Genomic DNA, 17,181 nt, shown 5'->3' with positions numbered 1-17,181 from the left:
ATTAATCATTTGTCCATTTTGAGCTTATAATATACTTTTAAAAAGATTTTATGGCATAAAATACATTTATATATTTTAAATTATTTTAAACTCCATTTATTCATTGTCATCGTCAGAAGAAAAAAAAATCCAAATTATTATTTACGCTTAATACATCATTTGCTCCCTGAACTTGTCCAAAAAGGTTGACTGGCCCCCTGAACTTTCAAAGTGTTCCGATAGCTCCCTGAACTTGCATAAAATGTAATCAATTGATCACTCGGCCGTAAAAAAGTAAGTTAAATGCGGAAGATGTATTCCACGAGTCTTAAAAAAAAGTAAAACGACCAAAATTGGAGTATACGATTCTAATATTAGAGAAGACAAGTTGTATAGTTGAGCAAGCAATAACTTCATTTTTAATCTATTTTTTAATTATGTAATAACATTCTAAGATGCGTGAAATACATCTTCCGCGTTTAACTTATTTTCTTACGACCGAGTGATCAATTGATTACATTTTACGCAAGTTCAGGGGGCTAACTGAACATTTTATGCAAGTTCAGGAGGCTATCGGAACACTTTGAAATTTCAAGGGGCCAATTAACCTTTTTGGACAAGTTCAGGGTGCAAATGATATATTAAGCCTATTATTTATATACATTTGGTAACATGTTATATGATAAATTAAGGTTGTTTCTAGATTATTAGAATTGTTGAATGATTGATAGAGCAGTCGTTTTCTATTAAGGAATTTGAATTAGTTGAAGCTATGCCGTATCATTGAATGGGATTTAAATCCTTCCAACAACAACAGTGCCTGCCTCGGTTTACAACTTTAAATTCAACGGTTGCGTTGGTGGACTTTAATTTTGGACCTGCTGTCAATTGTGTTGGATGGTTGTTTTAATTAGGAATTATGTTGTAAAATTTAGCAGATTCGTTAGTGTTTTATTAGTTCACTAAACTTGTTTAAATGATTGTTGTGCAGAATTAATGAAAGATAAAATAATAAACAATCGAAAAATACAGATTTACGTGGTTCACCAAAGTTGTGTTGGCTAGTCCACGGGCAGAAGGAGAATAATATTATTATGAGACGAAAATCAGATTACAATGATTAGGTTTACATAATGGGGTATTTATAATACCCAATCTAAGCTAATCCCACTAGGAACCCATGATCCTAATCCCACTAGGAACCCAAGATCCCAATCCCACTAGGAACCCGAAACCCAATACTACTCCGAATAGGAAACCCACGATTCAAGGCATTACGACAAATCTCCACCTTGACTTGAATCCTCCTGAAAACATAACAGATGCACCCATGACAGTGCCATATGAACAGACTTCTCCCTCTGCCTCAGAGTCGCCCCCACAGGGCAACTAATAATCTCCGATGTTTAGCAAGTCCAAACAGTGTTGAAACTTGCTCTGTGGAACAGGCTTGGTAAACATATCAGCCGGATTGTCAGCAGTGCCTGTCTTCTTCACCTTGACCCTCTTCTCACTTCTCAGAAAATGATAACTCACATTTATATGCTTGGTCCTCTCATGATGAACCTGATCCTTGGCTAAACAGATTGCACTCAAGCTGTCACAATACACTGTAGCCTGATCATGATGTAGACCAAGATCACTAACCAGTCCTTTAAGACAAATCCCCTCCTTAGCAGCTTCAGTCAGTGCCATATACTCTGCTTCTGTAGTAGACAAAGTCACTGTAGGCTGCAAAGTAGCTTTCCAACTGACAACTGAACCGCCAAGAGTGAAAACATAACCAGTCATAGATCTTCTACTGTCAACATCTCCAGCATAATCAGAGTCTGAAAAACCTGTCACCAAACACTCTGTATCACCTCCATAAATGAGACCAACGTCAGATGTACCTTTTAGGTACCGAAAGATCCTCTTCACAGCTTGCCAATGCTCCTTGCCAGGTTCACCCATAAACCTGCTAACAACACTAACAGACTGTGCAAGAGCAGGTTTAGTGCAGACCATTGCATACATCAAGCTTCCTACTGGACTAGCATAGGGAACTCGAGACATGTACTCCTTCTCTTCAGCAGACTTAGGTGCAAAAGCAATAGACAGATGTGCACTTGCAGCACTAGGAGTATCTATGGGCTTTGCGGTAGACATGCCAAATCTTGACAAGATCTTCTGAATATAGCCCTTCTGTGACAGAAAAAGTTTCCTTTTGCTTCTGTCCCTGTAAATCTCTATTCCCAGAATTTTCCGAGCTGCACCCAAATCCTTCATCTCGAACTCTGCGTTGAGAAGACCATTCAACTTTTGAATGTCACGCTTCTTCCTTGCAGCTATCAACATGTCATCTACATAAAACACCATATAGATAAAAGACTCATCTTCCAATTTATTGTAATAGACACACCAATCATATGGGCTCCTGGTGTAGCCCAGCTGCATCATGTAGCTGTCAAACCTCTTATACCACTGCCTAGGAGACTGCTTAAGTCCATACAAGGACTTCTTCAACTTGCAAACATAATTCTCCTTCCCATGAATCTGGAAACCATTTGGTTGGGTCATGTAGATCTCTTCCTCCAAATCTCCATGCAGAAAGGTTGTCTTTACATCAAGTTGCTCAAGCTCCAAATCCTGATGTGCAACTATAGCTAACAACACTCTAATAGAGGTGTGTCTGACTACTGGTGAGAATATCTCATTATAATCCACTCCCTCTCTTTGATTGAAACCTCTAGCAACAACTCTAGCCTTATACTTGACTCCCTCTGCAGGTGATATCCCTTCCTTCATCTTGAGAACCCACTTGCAAGTAATAATCTTTCTCCCTGGAGGTGGTATGACTAATCCCATGTTTGATTCTTATAAAGGGATTCCATCTCATCTCCCATAGCAGCAAGCCATTTTTCAGAATCGGTGCCTGAAACAGCTTCTTGGTAAGTTGATGGTTCACGAGTGTCCACCTCTTCAGCAACCTGTAGTGCATAGCCCACCATGTCCTCATACCTCTTAGGTGGCCTAACTCCAACCCTCCTTGGTCGATCTTGAGCTAAGCTACAATGGGTAGCTTCAGATGGTTGAGAAACTGATGGTGCAGACTTTGGTAGCTCTATTTCTGCTTCTAACTCTTGTTCCTTCAAGCCACTCTCACTCTGTATGACCTGAAACTCCACCTATTTATCAAAGCTATCAGTTTCTGTTGCAGTTGTAGGCTTCACAATGGGTCTAAGCATAGATTTTTTGTCAAAGACTACATTTCTGCTCAAAATGACCCTTTTCTCTGATGGAGACCAGATCCTGAAGCCTTTAACTCCATCTCCATAGGCTACGAACACTCCCTTCTTGGCTCTTGGCTCTAGCTTACCCTCATTAGCATGATAGTAAAATGTGCACCCAAAAGCTTTCAAATAACCTTTCCTTACCACATTTCTATAGGCGTCTTGAGTTGTATGCCGGTGTGTGGTCCGCGGTTAATCAGATAACATGTTGTGTTCACCGCTTCAGCCCAAAATCTTTTTTCTAACCCAACGTTAGAGAGCATGCACCTCACCTCTCTAGTAATATCTGGTTCATTCGTTCAGCTACACCATTCTGTTGCAGTGTATTCCTGACTGTGTGATGCCGAGCAATCCCTTCATCCTTACAGAACTGATCATTCTCAGACGAACAGAATTCCAGACCATTATCAGTTCGCAGCCTCTTTATCTTCTTTCCTGTTTGGTTTTCCACCAATGCTTTCCACTGCTTGAAATTCTTGAAAGCTTCACTTTTATGTTTGATAGGGGTCAAAAACCCCTATCTTTGGGTACAATTTTAGGATGGTTTTTAGCGTTTTTTCATGAATAAGCGAGCAATTCTCGCATTTATATGCTTTTGTGTGAGTTAGTTAGGAATTGGAAATGTTTTATTTACTTTTGTTGTTTAGGCTCGTTTTCTAGTTATTTTAGGCAAATATGGGAAAAAAAGCATGTACGTGAAATTTCCATTACCTTTATAGCTAATTGATCCGCCAAAAGTTGCACCAAACGGAGTGTTTACTCAAAATGAGCGATTGGCGGGTCAATTTAGCCTCGGAACTAATGTTATTTAGAGTTTTCGTTCATGTGCAGGCTAAAACAGGAACGAGTTCGGATGAAAGTTGCGTTTCGGGACATCCAGCAGTCGCGCAAGGCGTTCTGGGCAATCCCGCTCGTCGAAATGGCCTTTTTGGGGCTAGATCGGCGAGCTGGCCCCTGGAGGCCAGCTCACAACGAGCTGCCCTACGGGAATCAGTCAAAAGACTGATTCCCGGTCCCACAAAGACACGATCGACCCCACGACTTCCCACCTGCAAAAGGATACGAATTAGGTCAGAAAGAGGGCCCGAACCGTGTCTATAAATAGGAATTTCCAATTGTAAATTAGACATCTTTCATTCTTGTAATTTTCTTAGCTTTCCCCCTTGAAAAATCCTCTCCACCTCCCCCATCTCCTTCAACCTCCATTGAAGAACTTCCGAAGCTCCATCCACCGAGGATTATTCAAGGTCCGTCCTTAAGACCTAGGAAGCCGGCTGCAGGGTAGACAGGTTCCCTGAAAGGGATTTTCTTATCACCTTTTATCTTACCGTGTTTGTACCCTTTGATACAGTCTATGAATCCTAGGCTAATTGTATCATGTGACAATATTCTTCGCCTTTAATAATATTTTAGCTCTTATTTTGTTCTATGATTATTTGTTTAATCTTTGTCTCACGCTTTATTCAATTGGTTTAACTCATTCAAAAGCCCCAAAATCTAGTAGGCACATATTGCGAGCTGAATCTGACCTAGTCAGAGCCTAGGAGATTGACGACCTCTTAGTTGATTAAGCCCAAATTGCTGAGCCTTAAACCTAGTTTCGGCCTTACAAGGGAATCACGCACTAGAGACTTCAGGAGGGTAAGTAGGGTTAATTGCCTTGAATGCAAGTGACTTAGATTAGGTTTTTAATCTATTGACCTAATAACCTAACTTCATTATTATCGTTCATACCATGTTCCTTCGGGGAATTGCATTAGTGAAAGATCACCTATGAGTAGTTTAACTTAATTAGGAGTAGAATAACTTAGTTCAAATTAGAATAACTTAGCTAGGAGTAGAGTAAGTCAACGAGGAGTAGATTAACTTAATCAAAACAACCTCAAAACCCACACAACCTAGATAACACCTGAGACCAAGTAGCTCGATACTTGTAGTAAATAAATCATGTGGATTCGATACCTGGACTTGTCCAGATTTTATTACTTGATAACGATGGGGTACACTTATCCCTTAGTGAGCCTTGCAGTACCGAACGTCGTGAGGCGCATCAAATTTTTGGCGCCGTTGCCGGGGATTTATTTCTTCTGCAATATCGAACCAAAGGTCGATTTGTTAGTTTAGGCATTCCTTTATGAGTATCCTTTGTTTATATCGTTTATACCTGTTTATATATAATTCTTTATAACTTCTATACTTGTTCATATCTTTTGTATTTGTTCATAACATATATACTTGTTTATATTTATACTTGTTTAAACTTATACTTGTTTATACAAACACTTGTTTATATTTATACTTGTTTATATCATCTATACTTGTCAATATTTTATACTTGTTAATATATTGTCATACAATCGTTTCATACGATCTGTAGTATTATACTTCTTATATATATACTTGTAAAATCTCTTTTTCAGCAATTATGGACAACAGAAATCCAAAACCGTCTATGGCTGACCTCAACAAGGAATGTGAGAACTCAAATGAACCATTCGAAGACCTCCCACCTGAAAAATGTTATTGGGTAAAGGGTAGAAAAGAGGACCTTGATCGTGAGATCAAGCCTAAACCTAAAACCTCACTGGAGGAACCTCCAGAACTGGAGCTCAAGCCCTTCCCCAGCAATTTAAAATATGTTTTTCTTCAGCCTCCCATAGATTTACCCATTATTATCTCTTCTTTATTGACAGTTGAACAGGAATGAAGATTGGTGGAGGTGCTGAAAAAACATAAAGGAGCCTTTGGGTGGTCAATCCATGACATCAAAGGTATCGACCCCAAAATCTACACACGTAGGATTTTTCTTGAGGAAGAGATCAAGCCATCTGCTCAACCTCAACACCGGCTCAATCCTAACATGAAAGAGGTGGTAAAAACCGAGGTCATAAAACTCCTCGATGCAGGTATCATCTTTCCAATTTCTGACAGCCAATGGGTAAGTCCGGTGCAATGTGTGCCCAAAAAGGGGGAGGGGGACAACGGTAATGGAAAATGAGAAAGGGGAATTGATCCCAACTAGAAAGGTTACGGGTTGGCGTGTATGTATTGACTATAGGAAATTAAACGAAGCCACCCGTAAAGACCACTTTCTTTTATCATTTATTGATCAAATGTTGGAAGGTTTGGCAAGGCACAAATTTTTCTGCACTTTAGACGGGTTGTCCGGTTATATGCAAATTCCTGTGGACCATTTGGACCAAGAGAAAACCACATTCACTTGTCCCTATGGAACTTTTGCATATAGACGGATGCCTTTCGGATTATGTAATGCTCCTGCCACATTCCAACGCTGCATGATGGCTATGTTTTCTGACATGGTTGAAGAGTTCCTAGAGATTTTTATGGATGATTTCAATGTGGTAGGACCTACTTTTGATCAATGTCTTGAAAACTTGGACCAAGTCTTAGAATGTTGTGAAGACAAAAATTTGGCACTCAATTGGGAAAAGTGCTAGTTTATGGTTCAAAATTATATAGTGCTAGGACACAAGGTGTCGGGAAAAGGGATTGAGGTCGATCCGGCAAAAATTGAGGTGATCGAAAAACTGCCTCCTCCTACCAATGTTAAATTGGTCAGGAGCTTTTTAGGACATGCGGGGTTTTATAGGCGATTCATAAAGGATTTCTCAAAAATCACTAAACCCCTCACTCAATTATTACTAAAAGATGTTGATTTTAATTTTAATGAAGAATGTATGTCTGCTTTTAAATTATTGAAAAAGAAATTAATTGAAGCACCTGTTATGGTAAGCCCGGATTGGTCCCTTCCCTTTGAATTAATGTGCGATACTAGCGACCTAGCTGTAGGAGCCTGTCTTGGGCAGAGGGTGAATAAACTCTTTCGCCCAATCTTCTATGCTAGCAAAACCTTAAATGATGCACAACAGAATTATTCAATAACTGAAAAGGAATTGCTAACTGTAGTTTTTGCCTTTGATAAATTCAGATCTGATAACATTGGGATATTATCCAAAGGATCGAAAGAGATATTTACCCCCAAAACGGCCGTGTATTGATCGCTTGATGTCGGAACGCCATAGTAAGATAGATGTGCTGCCCGAAAAAAGAAATTAGGCTGCAACAGACTTCTAGTCACCTGAAAAATTAAAGGAGTCAAACCTCCCATAGTGAATTAATTATATGCAATGTATGAGTAATTTAACATTTATGTCACACATGATAATAATAATGTATAATATAAGTGATCACACAATATGCTTTTCATAAAATTTTCTTATAAATAAATAGATAGGTGGTTTAATACGTGTGTTGGACCCTAAACCTCAATACCCAATCTAATAATCCACCAATAATCACCATTTCACTCATATCCAATAACTGGGGGACCGAGAATAACTCAACCGATTCCGTACCCAGCCTCACTTAAATCCAAAATCCACATATCATATAGCCCGAGAATATCTCAACCGAGCTTATCCATATATCACAACATTCACAACATCAATATCCAATTAACCGATAGTACCTGTGCGCACAAGGTCCTAATGCCGCTCATCAGGAAGCATGTCCATAACACGTATTTATCCACAAATAGTTACGTATAAATTATTATAACAATAAGACACTTTTATAAGTAAAAATAATACTTTACTTGAAATATCATGAAATCATTTATTATGAATGCAAATGCTAAATTAAAAATGCATAACATATAATTAACTCACAAATTGCTCCTAGCCGACTGCCCTAATTTTCAAGTACTGCTGCTCCTCCTACCAGTTGAGTATCTAAAAGAGATAATATTATTTTTAGAATTTATATATGTTTAGGGAAATATTAAAATTTATTTTGTCTCGTTTTACAGACTGTCTACTGAAAATTCGGCAGAGTCTCCCCTATAAAACGAATATCCTCCTAGTAATAACTATGGTCAACCCTGCAATAAAATACACTTCTATATTCAAAAATATTCAAAGTCCAAACCGAGACTCCATAGACTACAATTTATCAACCCGGTTGGACATCAATCATCTGACAGTTCAATAACTGTCAGTAATTCCAATACTTTACTCCCAAAATTACTCATCATCAAACAACATATAAACATATATACTTATAATCCATTTTCATAATATCTATATCAACCAAATTAACTAACCAATAATCTTAAGAGCATAACTAATTAATTATGCTTAGTCCAATCTTCCTTCAACCTTTATTTTTAAAATTATATATTCTGAAATTTATTTAAATAAGGATCCAAAAATTATTTTTAACCCAACTTAATTTATTTTCTTTAATTTCACCCAACTATATACTTTTGTAATTTATAGAGACTAAACGGTAAGGAATTTGGCCAAAGCCCAAGAATTAATGTTGCTCCAAATAATATTTAGAACATTCTGAAGTTAACCAAATAATTTTTCTGCACTTATTTCGTATGTCACCGGAAAATATAACCGGTGTTCGGGATCCGCCTATCGGAAAAATTAAAGTTGATTGTTTTGAGAAATTAATTATACCACCTTGTTTCTTATAATTCCAGGAGTCTAGAATCACTCTCAAAACACCCAAAATCAACCGGAAAATTAAACTTTGGTTAGATTTCTTACTTTTTCCGGTGTAGCTCCGATTACACCTCAAAACTCCTTGCATGCATCAAAATCTAGTGTATCCATAGGTAAATCGACCTCCTGAGTCCATTTTTGGTGTTAGAATTGCAAAATAATGAACATAGGGCCGAGAAATAGAGAGAATAGCAAAAATAACGAATTTTCTCTCTCTAAACGATTTTTAAAAACTGAAAATCTCATAATAAAACTTACATGCACTTGTAGCTGGAGTTGAGAGCTTCGTTTCGGTATAAAGAACGTCAAAAACGGTGAAGAAATGAGGAAGAGAAGAGTTGGAGCTTCATAAGGAATGGAGTTAAGGCTCAAATGGTATGAGGAAGAAGAAGAAGAAGACCGGTATGATGCGGTCTTATTTCATAAAGATTGGTTAATTCCAATTTGATCCCTATGTTTATAATATTTTTTTAAAAATTTCTCAAAAGTAATTATACTTTAGCTTTTAAGTCATTCTAACTAATTCATTTTACCAATTAGCTTAAATATATATAATTTGGGGTATTATAATTCTTCCCCCCTTAAAGAAATTCGTCATCGAATTTAAAATTGAAGGACTAACCTCATGTTTGAAATAGATAAGGATAATTGTTCTGCATCTCTAATTCGGATTTCCAAGTGCACTCTTCCATAGAATGGTTACTCCATAACACATTCACCATTGGGATAACTTTTGATCTAAGTTGGCGAACTTGACGATCCAAAATTGCCACTGGTTTCTCCTCATAAGATAAATCTTCACTAACTTATATCGCTTGAGGATGAAATACATGAGAAGGATCGGGAACATATTTCCTTAGCATTGATATATGGAACACAAGATGAACTTGTGATAAGTTAGGAGGCAATGCTAATTGATATGCAACTTCACCTATTCTCTTCAAAATCTCAAATGGTCCGATGTATCTAGGTGTCAACTTTCCTTTCTTCCCAAATCTCATGATTCCTTTCATTGGTGACACTTTGATAAAAACATAGCCCCCTTCCATGAATACTACGTCCTTTCTCCTTGGATCCACATAGCTTTTCGGCCTACTAAAGGCAGTTTGCAATGTTTGACGAATGATAGGAACCTTTTCAGAAGTTATTTGTACTATCTCAGGACCAGTGAGCTTCCTTTCACCAACTTCTTCCCAATATAAAGGAGATCTACACTTTCTACCATATAATGCTTCATAAGGAGCCATTTGAATGCTTGAGTGGTAGCTATTATTATATGCAAATTCAATGAGAGGCAAATATGTATCCCAATGACCACCAAAGTCCAACACACACATTCTCAACATGTCTTCCAGCGTTTGGATTGTTCTTTCAGATTGACCATCTGTCTATGGATGAAAAGTTGTGCCAAAATTTAACCTAGTGCCCAAAGCACTTTGGAGTTTTTCCCAAAACTTTGAAGTAAATATTGAGCCTCTATCGGACACAATAGACACTGGTACTCCATGTAGGCAAACAATTTTATCCACGTACAACTGTGCCAATTTTGCCACTGAATATGTTGTCTTTACTCGAAGAAAATGCACTGACTTGGTTAATCTATCAACTATGACCCAAATAGAATTATATCCGGTTAAAGCACGGGGCAATCCAGCTACAAAATCCATGGTTATTCGCTCCCATTTCCATTTTAGAATAGGCAATTGTTGTAATAATCCCGAAGGCTTCTGATGTTCGAGTTTCACTTGTTGACAAGTTAAACATCGAGATACAAACTCTGCTACATCTCGCTTCATACCATTCCACCAATACAGCTTCTTAAGATCTTGATACATCTTTGTAGAGCCTGGATGCACATTATAAGCTGCAAAGTGTGCTTCTTCCATGATCTCTTTCCTCAAATCATCTACATTGGGAACACAAAATCGGTATCCATATCGTAGACATCCACCATCGTCAATTCTAAAATCTCGAGTCTCACCATCATTCAATTCATCTACAGTCTTACACAACTGAGGATCTCTTGATTGAGCTGCCTTGATTCTATCAAGTAATACTGATCTAACCTTAAAGTGAGCTAAGAATGTGCCATGATGATTCAACTCTAGTTGCACTCCAGAATCATACAGATCGTGCATTTCTTTAATCAAATGCCTTCTTTCTAAGCTAATATGAGCTAAAATTCCTGAAGATTTCCTGCTTAGAGCATCTGCCACGATATTAGCTTTACCAGGATGATATAAAATGGCACAATCATAATCTTTCAAAAGTTCCATCCAACGTCTCTGCCTTAAATTAAATCCCTTTGCTGGAATATGTATTTAAGACTCTTGTGATCAGTGTAAATTTCACAAGCTTCTCCATACAGATAGTGTCTCCGGATCTTTAGTGCAAATACTACTGCTGCCATCTCTAAGTCGTGAGTTGGATAGTTTTGTTCATGTTTCTTTAATTGTCTCGAAGCATAGGCTACAACCCTACGATTTTGCATCAAAACACAGCCTAAGCGAACTCTAGAAGCATCACAATACACAGTGAATCCTCCTGATCCAGATGGCAAAGTGAGTACCGGTGCTGAAGTCAAACATTCCTTTAGCTTTTGAAAACTATTCTCACATGCTTCTGACCATACAAAAGGAATATTTTTCTGAGTTAACCGAGTTAAAGGTGCATCTATCTTGGAAAAATCTTGAACAAATCTCCTATAATAGCTGGTTAAACTTAGAAAACTACGAATTCAGTCATAGTGGTATAGGTCTCTTCCAATTGGTGATTACTTCTACCTTTTTATAATATACTTGTATTTCATATTTGGACACCACATGTTCTAAGAAAGACAGACTTTCCATTCAAAATTCACATTTAGTGAACTTGGCATGAAGTTGTTCTCTCAAAGTCTGCAATATAATCCTCAAATGGTGTGCGTGTTCCACATTGCTAAGTGAATATATCAAAATATCATCGATGAATAAAATCACAAAATAGTCTAAGAATGGCCTAAACACCATATTCATTAGAACGATAAATGATGTTGGTGCATTGGTTAAGCCAAACGACATCACCAAAAATTCATAATGTCCATATCGTGTTTTGAATGGTGTCTTAGGTATATCTTCACTCCTCATTCTCAACTAATGATACCCAGACAACAAATCAATTTTAGAAAGTGACACGCACCTTGCAACTGATTAAATAGATCATCAATTCGAGGAAGAGGGTATTTGTTACTGATTTCCACTTTATTCAACTGTCGACAATCAATGCAAGGCCGAAGCGATCCATCTTTCTTCTTAATGAACAACACCGGAGCATCCCAAGGAGACACGTTACATCGAATGAAGCCTTTATTAATTAAATTTTACAATTGTTCCTTCAACTCCTTCAACTCTATGCGCACCATCCTATAAGATGGCATAGATATTAGGGTAGTACCAGGAAGCAACTCAATACAAAATTCAATTATCCTTTTAGGAGGTAACCTGGAATTCTTCCGGAAATACATCAGGATATTCATTAACTATAGGGATATTCTTTACCCTTCCTTCATCTGCCAGTGTATCTTTGACTAAGGACAATTACCCTTGACACCCTTTATGCAACAACTTTCTATCTATTATGGTTGATATCAAAATCGAGGAGGAAATATCTTTATTGCCTTTGAATTCGAATTCAACATCTCCCGGTATGTTAAATCTCACCACCTTTCCATGATAATCTAAAGTGGCAAAATGTTGAGATAGTCAATCCATTCTCAAGATGACATCAAAATCAATCACATCCAACAGAATCAAATCTACTAATAGATTTCTTCCTTCTACCGTAACAGGACAAGAGAAGAACATAAGATCTGTTTCTAATGAGTTATTATTGGAGTAGTTAAGATAAGGAGTACCTTAACTATTCTGGAGTCATATTTATTCTTATAGGAAAGCAGAGAACAATAAAAGAATGAGTAACACCAAGATAGAGCATCCCATGAAACATTTCAAGTCTCACTATCTTGTGGAGTGAGAGTGAATTATTACACTATAGTTTGTTCCTGTTCAGACTACGAATTTCTGCCAACTGTCTCGTCTCTACAAACAAAATGGCTCAGTTGACCCTGATACGTCCCACACACATTCTGGAATTGAGATGATGTAGAAAGATTCCCAATTTGAACAAGAAGTTTGGCCTACTGCACTAGATGAAGACCGTTGAAAAAGGGGGTTAAAATTCTTATTGTGAATATTATTTGATATATGCTCACACTACTTACGGAAAACCCATTGGTTGTAACATAATAAGGACCATGATAATTTATGCCACGGATATTATTATCTTTTTCTTATGGGTTGCAGACCTTCTTTTTGTTCTTCATTATAGCGAAGTCTTCATTAAATAGTTTCTTAAATTTATCCCACATCATACTTTCCATTTAAGTTTAGATATTATCTTTGAACCATACTTATATATCACCCTTCAAAGAACATTCTACCATATGGATAGTAAGATAGCTGTTGCATTTTTCTCTACTTAATTAGCTAGTCCATAAGGTAATCTGTGACACCATCATACATAGTATGTATCATTCAAAAAACACCTTTCAACTAACATAAACCGCAAAAACTTCCACCAATATGCTATCATCTTATCAAAATTTGTACAAATTGAGTTGAGGTGAATAGTTGTGTGTGTGGTACGAAGGTTAGTAGACGATCAATAGAAAATAGGTTCTAGGTTCATTAGAGACATGTGAGAAAACGAACCAAATTATGGATATATGTGTCGCACTTAGGAATTGAGGACAAAATGAGATAAGCTTTAATATAAGGCATTGAAGTCACAATTCATAAGAAAATATAATAGCAGTTTGGTAGGCCGAAGTTTGAGGAGAAATCCTAATAGAACAGATGAAGGACAATGAAAAATAATTGATTGAATTTTAAATCGTCTGCATTTCTAGAAAAAATTATTTCTTCTTGCCGAACTTGTTGGGTCACATGAGATTCCACTTATTTAGTCCTCTAATTCGTTTAACTTCTAAATTTGCCTTTTCTTCTCTAAGGAGGTAGTTGGGATGATAGATCATTACTTTTTTTTACGAACAAAAATCTCATCATCAAGATCACGTATCATTGACTCCTTTATTAGTTTTTTTTAAACTATTTTAGATATTGATTGCCTCATTATGTGCACAAATAAAAGGTATTGGCAAATAACAGGACTCTTACGGTACGCTGAATCTAACTAAAAGAAGACTGTCAAAGACGAATTCACGATCCTAATTCCGCAGTAACCAGAACTTCCAATTACCCTAGGTTTAGAATTTCTAACCTAGGCTCTGATACCAACTTTGTCATGACCCATCCCACGGACCGTGACCGGCGCTAGGGAACGGGTAAGCTCAAGCTACCGGAACCCGTAGCAAGCCTTAATATAATATACAATCAACCTTACCAATAGTTTTAACATAATTTAATATTAAAACCTTCAAAAAGAAACACACACATAATCCTCAAACTGGTACTGCGGTCTAGAATATAAATTTTTAACATAATTCTTAAATAGTCATACATAGTAAGATAGATGTGCTGCCCGAAGAAAGAAATTAGGCTGCAACAGACTTCTAGTCACCTGAAAAATTAAAGAAGTCAAACCTCCCATAATGAATTAATTATATGCAATGTATGAGTAATTTAACATTTATGTCACACATAATAATAATAATATATAATATAAGTGATCACACAATATGCTTTTCATAAAATTGTCTTATAAATAAATAGATAGGTGGTTTAATACGTGTGTTGGACCCTAAACCTCAATACCCAATCTAATAATCCACCAATAATCACCATTTCACTCATATCCAATAACTGGGGGACCGAGAATAACTCAACCGACCACACGCCTAGTTAGCTGGAGGACCGAGAATAACTCAACCGATTCCGTACCCAGCCTCACTTAATCCAAAATCCACATATCATATAGCCCGAGAATATCTCAACCGAGCTTATCCATATATCACAACATTCACAACATTAGTATCATCAATATCCAATTACCCGATAGTACCTGTGCGCACAAGGTCCTGATGCCGCTCACTAGGAAGCATGTCCATAACACGTATTTATCCACAAATAATTACGTATAAATTATTATAACAATAAGACACTTTTATAAGTAAAAATAATACTTTACTTGAAATATCATGAAATCATTTATTATGAATGTAAATGCTAAATTAAAAATGCATAACATATAATTAACTCACAAATTGCTCCTAGCCGACTGCCCTAATTTTCAGGTACTGCTGCTCCTCCTACCAGTTGAGTATCTAAAAGAGATAATATTATTTTTAGAATTTATATATGTTTAGGGAAATATTAAAATTTATTTTGTCTCGTTTTACAGACTGTCTACTGAAAATTCGGCAGAGTCTCCCCTATAAAACGAATATCCTCCTAGTAATAACTATGGTCAACCCTGCAATAAAATACACTTCTATATTCAAAAATATTCAAAGTCCAAACCGGGACTCCATAGACTACAATTTATCAACCCGGTTGGACATCAATCATCTGACAGTTCAATAACTGTCAGTAATTCCAATACTTTACTCCCAAAATCACGCATCATCAAACAACATATAAACATATATACTTATAATCCATTTTCATAATATCTATATCAACCAAATTAACTAACCAATAATCTTAAGAGCATAACTAATTAATTATGCTTAGTCCAATCTTCCTTCAACCTTTATTTTTAAAATTATATATTCTGAAATTTATTTAAATAAGGATCCAAAAATTATTTTTAACCCAACTTAATTTATTTTCTTTAATTTCACCAAACTATATACTTTTGTAATTTATAGAGACTAAACGGTAAGGAATTTGGCCAAAGCCCAAGAATTAATGTTGCTCCAAATAATATTTAGAATATTCTGAAGTTAACCAAATAATTTTTCTGCACTTATTTCGTATGTCATCGGAAAATATAACCGGTGTTCGGGATCCGCCTATCGGAAAAATTAAAGTTGATTGTTTTGAGAAATTAATTATACCATCTTGTTTCTTATGATTCCAGGAGTCTAGAATCACTCTCAAAACACCCAAAATCAACCGGAAAATTAAACTTTGGTTAGATTTCTTACTTTTTCCGGTGTAGCTCCGATTACACCTCAAAACTCCTTGCATGCATCAAAATCTAGTGTATCCATAGGTAAATCGACCTCCTGAGTCCATTTTTGGTGTTAGAATTGCAAAATAATGAACATAGGACCGAGAAATAGAGAGAATAGCAAGAATGACGAATTTTCTCTCTCTAAACGATTTTTAAAAACTGAAAATCTCACAATAAACTTACATGCACTTGTAACTGGAGTTGAGAGCTTCGTTTCGGTATAAAGAACGTCAAAAACGGTGAAGAAATGAGGAAGAGAAGAGTTGGAGCTTCATAAGGAATGGAGTTAAGGCTCAAATGGTATGAGGAGGAAGAAGAAGACCGGTATGATGCGGTCTTATTTCATAAAGATTGGTTAATTCCAATTTGATCCCTATGTTTATAATATCTTTTTAAAAATTTCTCAAAAGTAATTATACTTTAGCTTTTAAGTCATTCTAACTAATTCATTTTACCAATTAGCTTAAATATATATAATTTGGGGTATTACATTTTTTTCTTATGGTTGGTTTAAGAATTTTGACGTCTTATTTTTTTTCTTTCTTTTGATATTTAGATTTATGCTATTTTCTTTTTCTAAAGCTAGTAGAGAAATCTTAGTCGACGGAAAACCAAATACATGGATTGTTCCATCATCATCTAATTCATATTTACAATTACTTCTTTTATAATAAGTAAAAATATTAAGTTCTTACCCTACCGCTAAAGATTGATATTCGCTCAAATTTATTCATATAATATTTAACTACTAAAAAAAATATCTACCAAATTAATGAATATAATCTCCATAATACAAAAAATAAATCGTATTCATCAATGATAGTAATAATCAATTCTTGATCGCATACCAAAAATGGATGCCAATTTGTACACTAGAGCAGCTTTTTACTTCCAATTTAGACATGCAAAAATTAATCTTCGGCTTTTATGGTCCATACCAAATTCCAAACCTAATTCACACACCAAATGTACCAGCTATTTATTCAGAGAAGCAATCTGTCTCTACCATTGTATCAAACTCCTTCATTTTCTTTCTTATGGTTGGTTTAAGAACTTTGGTGCCTTTTTTTAATTCTGATGTTTATGCTATTTTCGTTGTCTAAAGCTAAGAAAGAAATTCTGATCAGAGGAAAACTATATGCATGGATTGTTCCTTCACCATCTAATTCATATTTTCCATTACTTCTTTTAAAGATTGACCTTCGCTCAAATTTAATTCAAATAAT

The 17,181-nt window shown here is 36.1% G+C and overlaps 2 long non-coding RNA genes across 2 annotated transcripts; both read right to left on the bottom strand.

Moving 5' to 3' along the window:
* Window positions 1-6,994: 6,994 nt before the first annotated feature.
* LOC136202373 (uncharacterized) lies at window positions 6,995-9,148 on the bottom strand. The gene is made up of 5 exons (XR_010674421.1): window positions 9,041-9,148; window positions 8,828-8,908; window positions 7,940-8,002; window positions 7,249-7,350; window positions 6,995-7,122 (listed from the first exon to the last, which is right to left on the bottom strand). It is a non-coding gene; the product is annotated as an uncharacterized lncRNA (long non-coding RNA).
* Window positions 9,149-14,273: 5,125 nt separating this feature from the next.
* On the bottom strand, window positions 14,274-16,258 carry LOC136202409 (uncharacterized). Its single transcript, XR_010674432.1, has 4 exons — window positions 16,139-16,258; window positions 15,927-16,007; window positions 15,039-15,101; window positions 14,274-14,398 (listed from the first exon to the last, which is right to left on the bottom strand). It is a non-coding gene; the product is annotated as an uncharacterized lncRNA (long non-coding RNA).
* Between the last annotated feature and the right edge of the window lie 923 nt (window positions 16,259-17,181).

Source organism: Euphorbia lathyris, chromosome 8, assembly GCF_963576675.1.
Source record: "Euphorbia lathyris chromosome 8, ddEupLath1.1, whole genome shotgun sequence".
Taxonomy (NCBI): domain Eukaryota; kingdom Viridiplantae; phylum Streptophyta; class Magnoliopsida; order Malpighiales; family Euphorbiaceae; genus Euphorbia; species Euphorbia lathyris.
The sequence above is the reverse complement of the archived record's forward strand: the minus strand, read 5'-3'. Positions and strand labels throughout refer to the sequence as shown.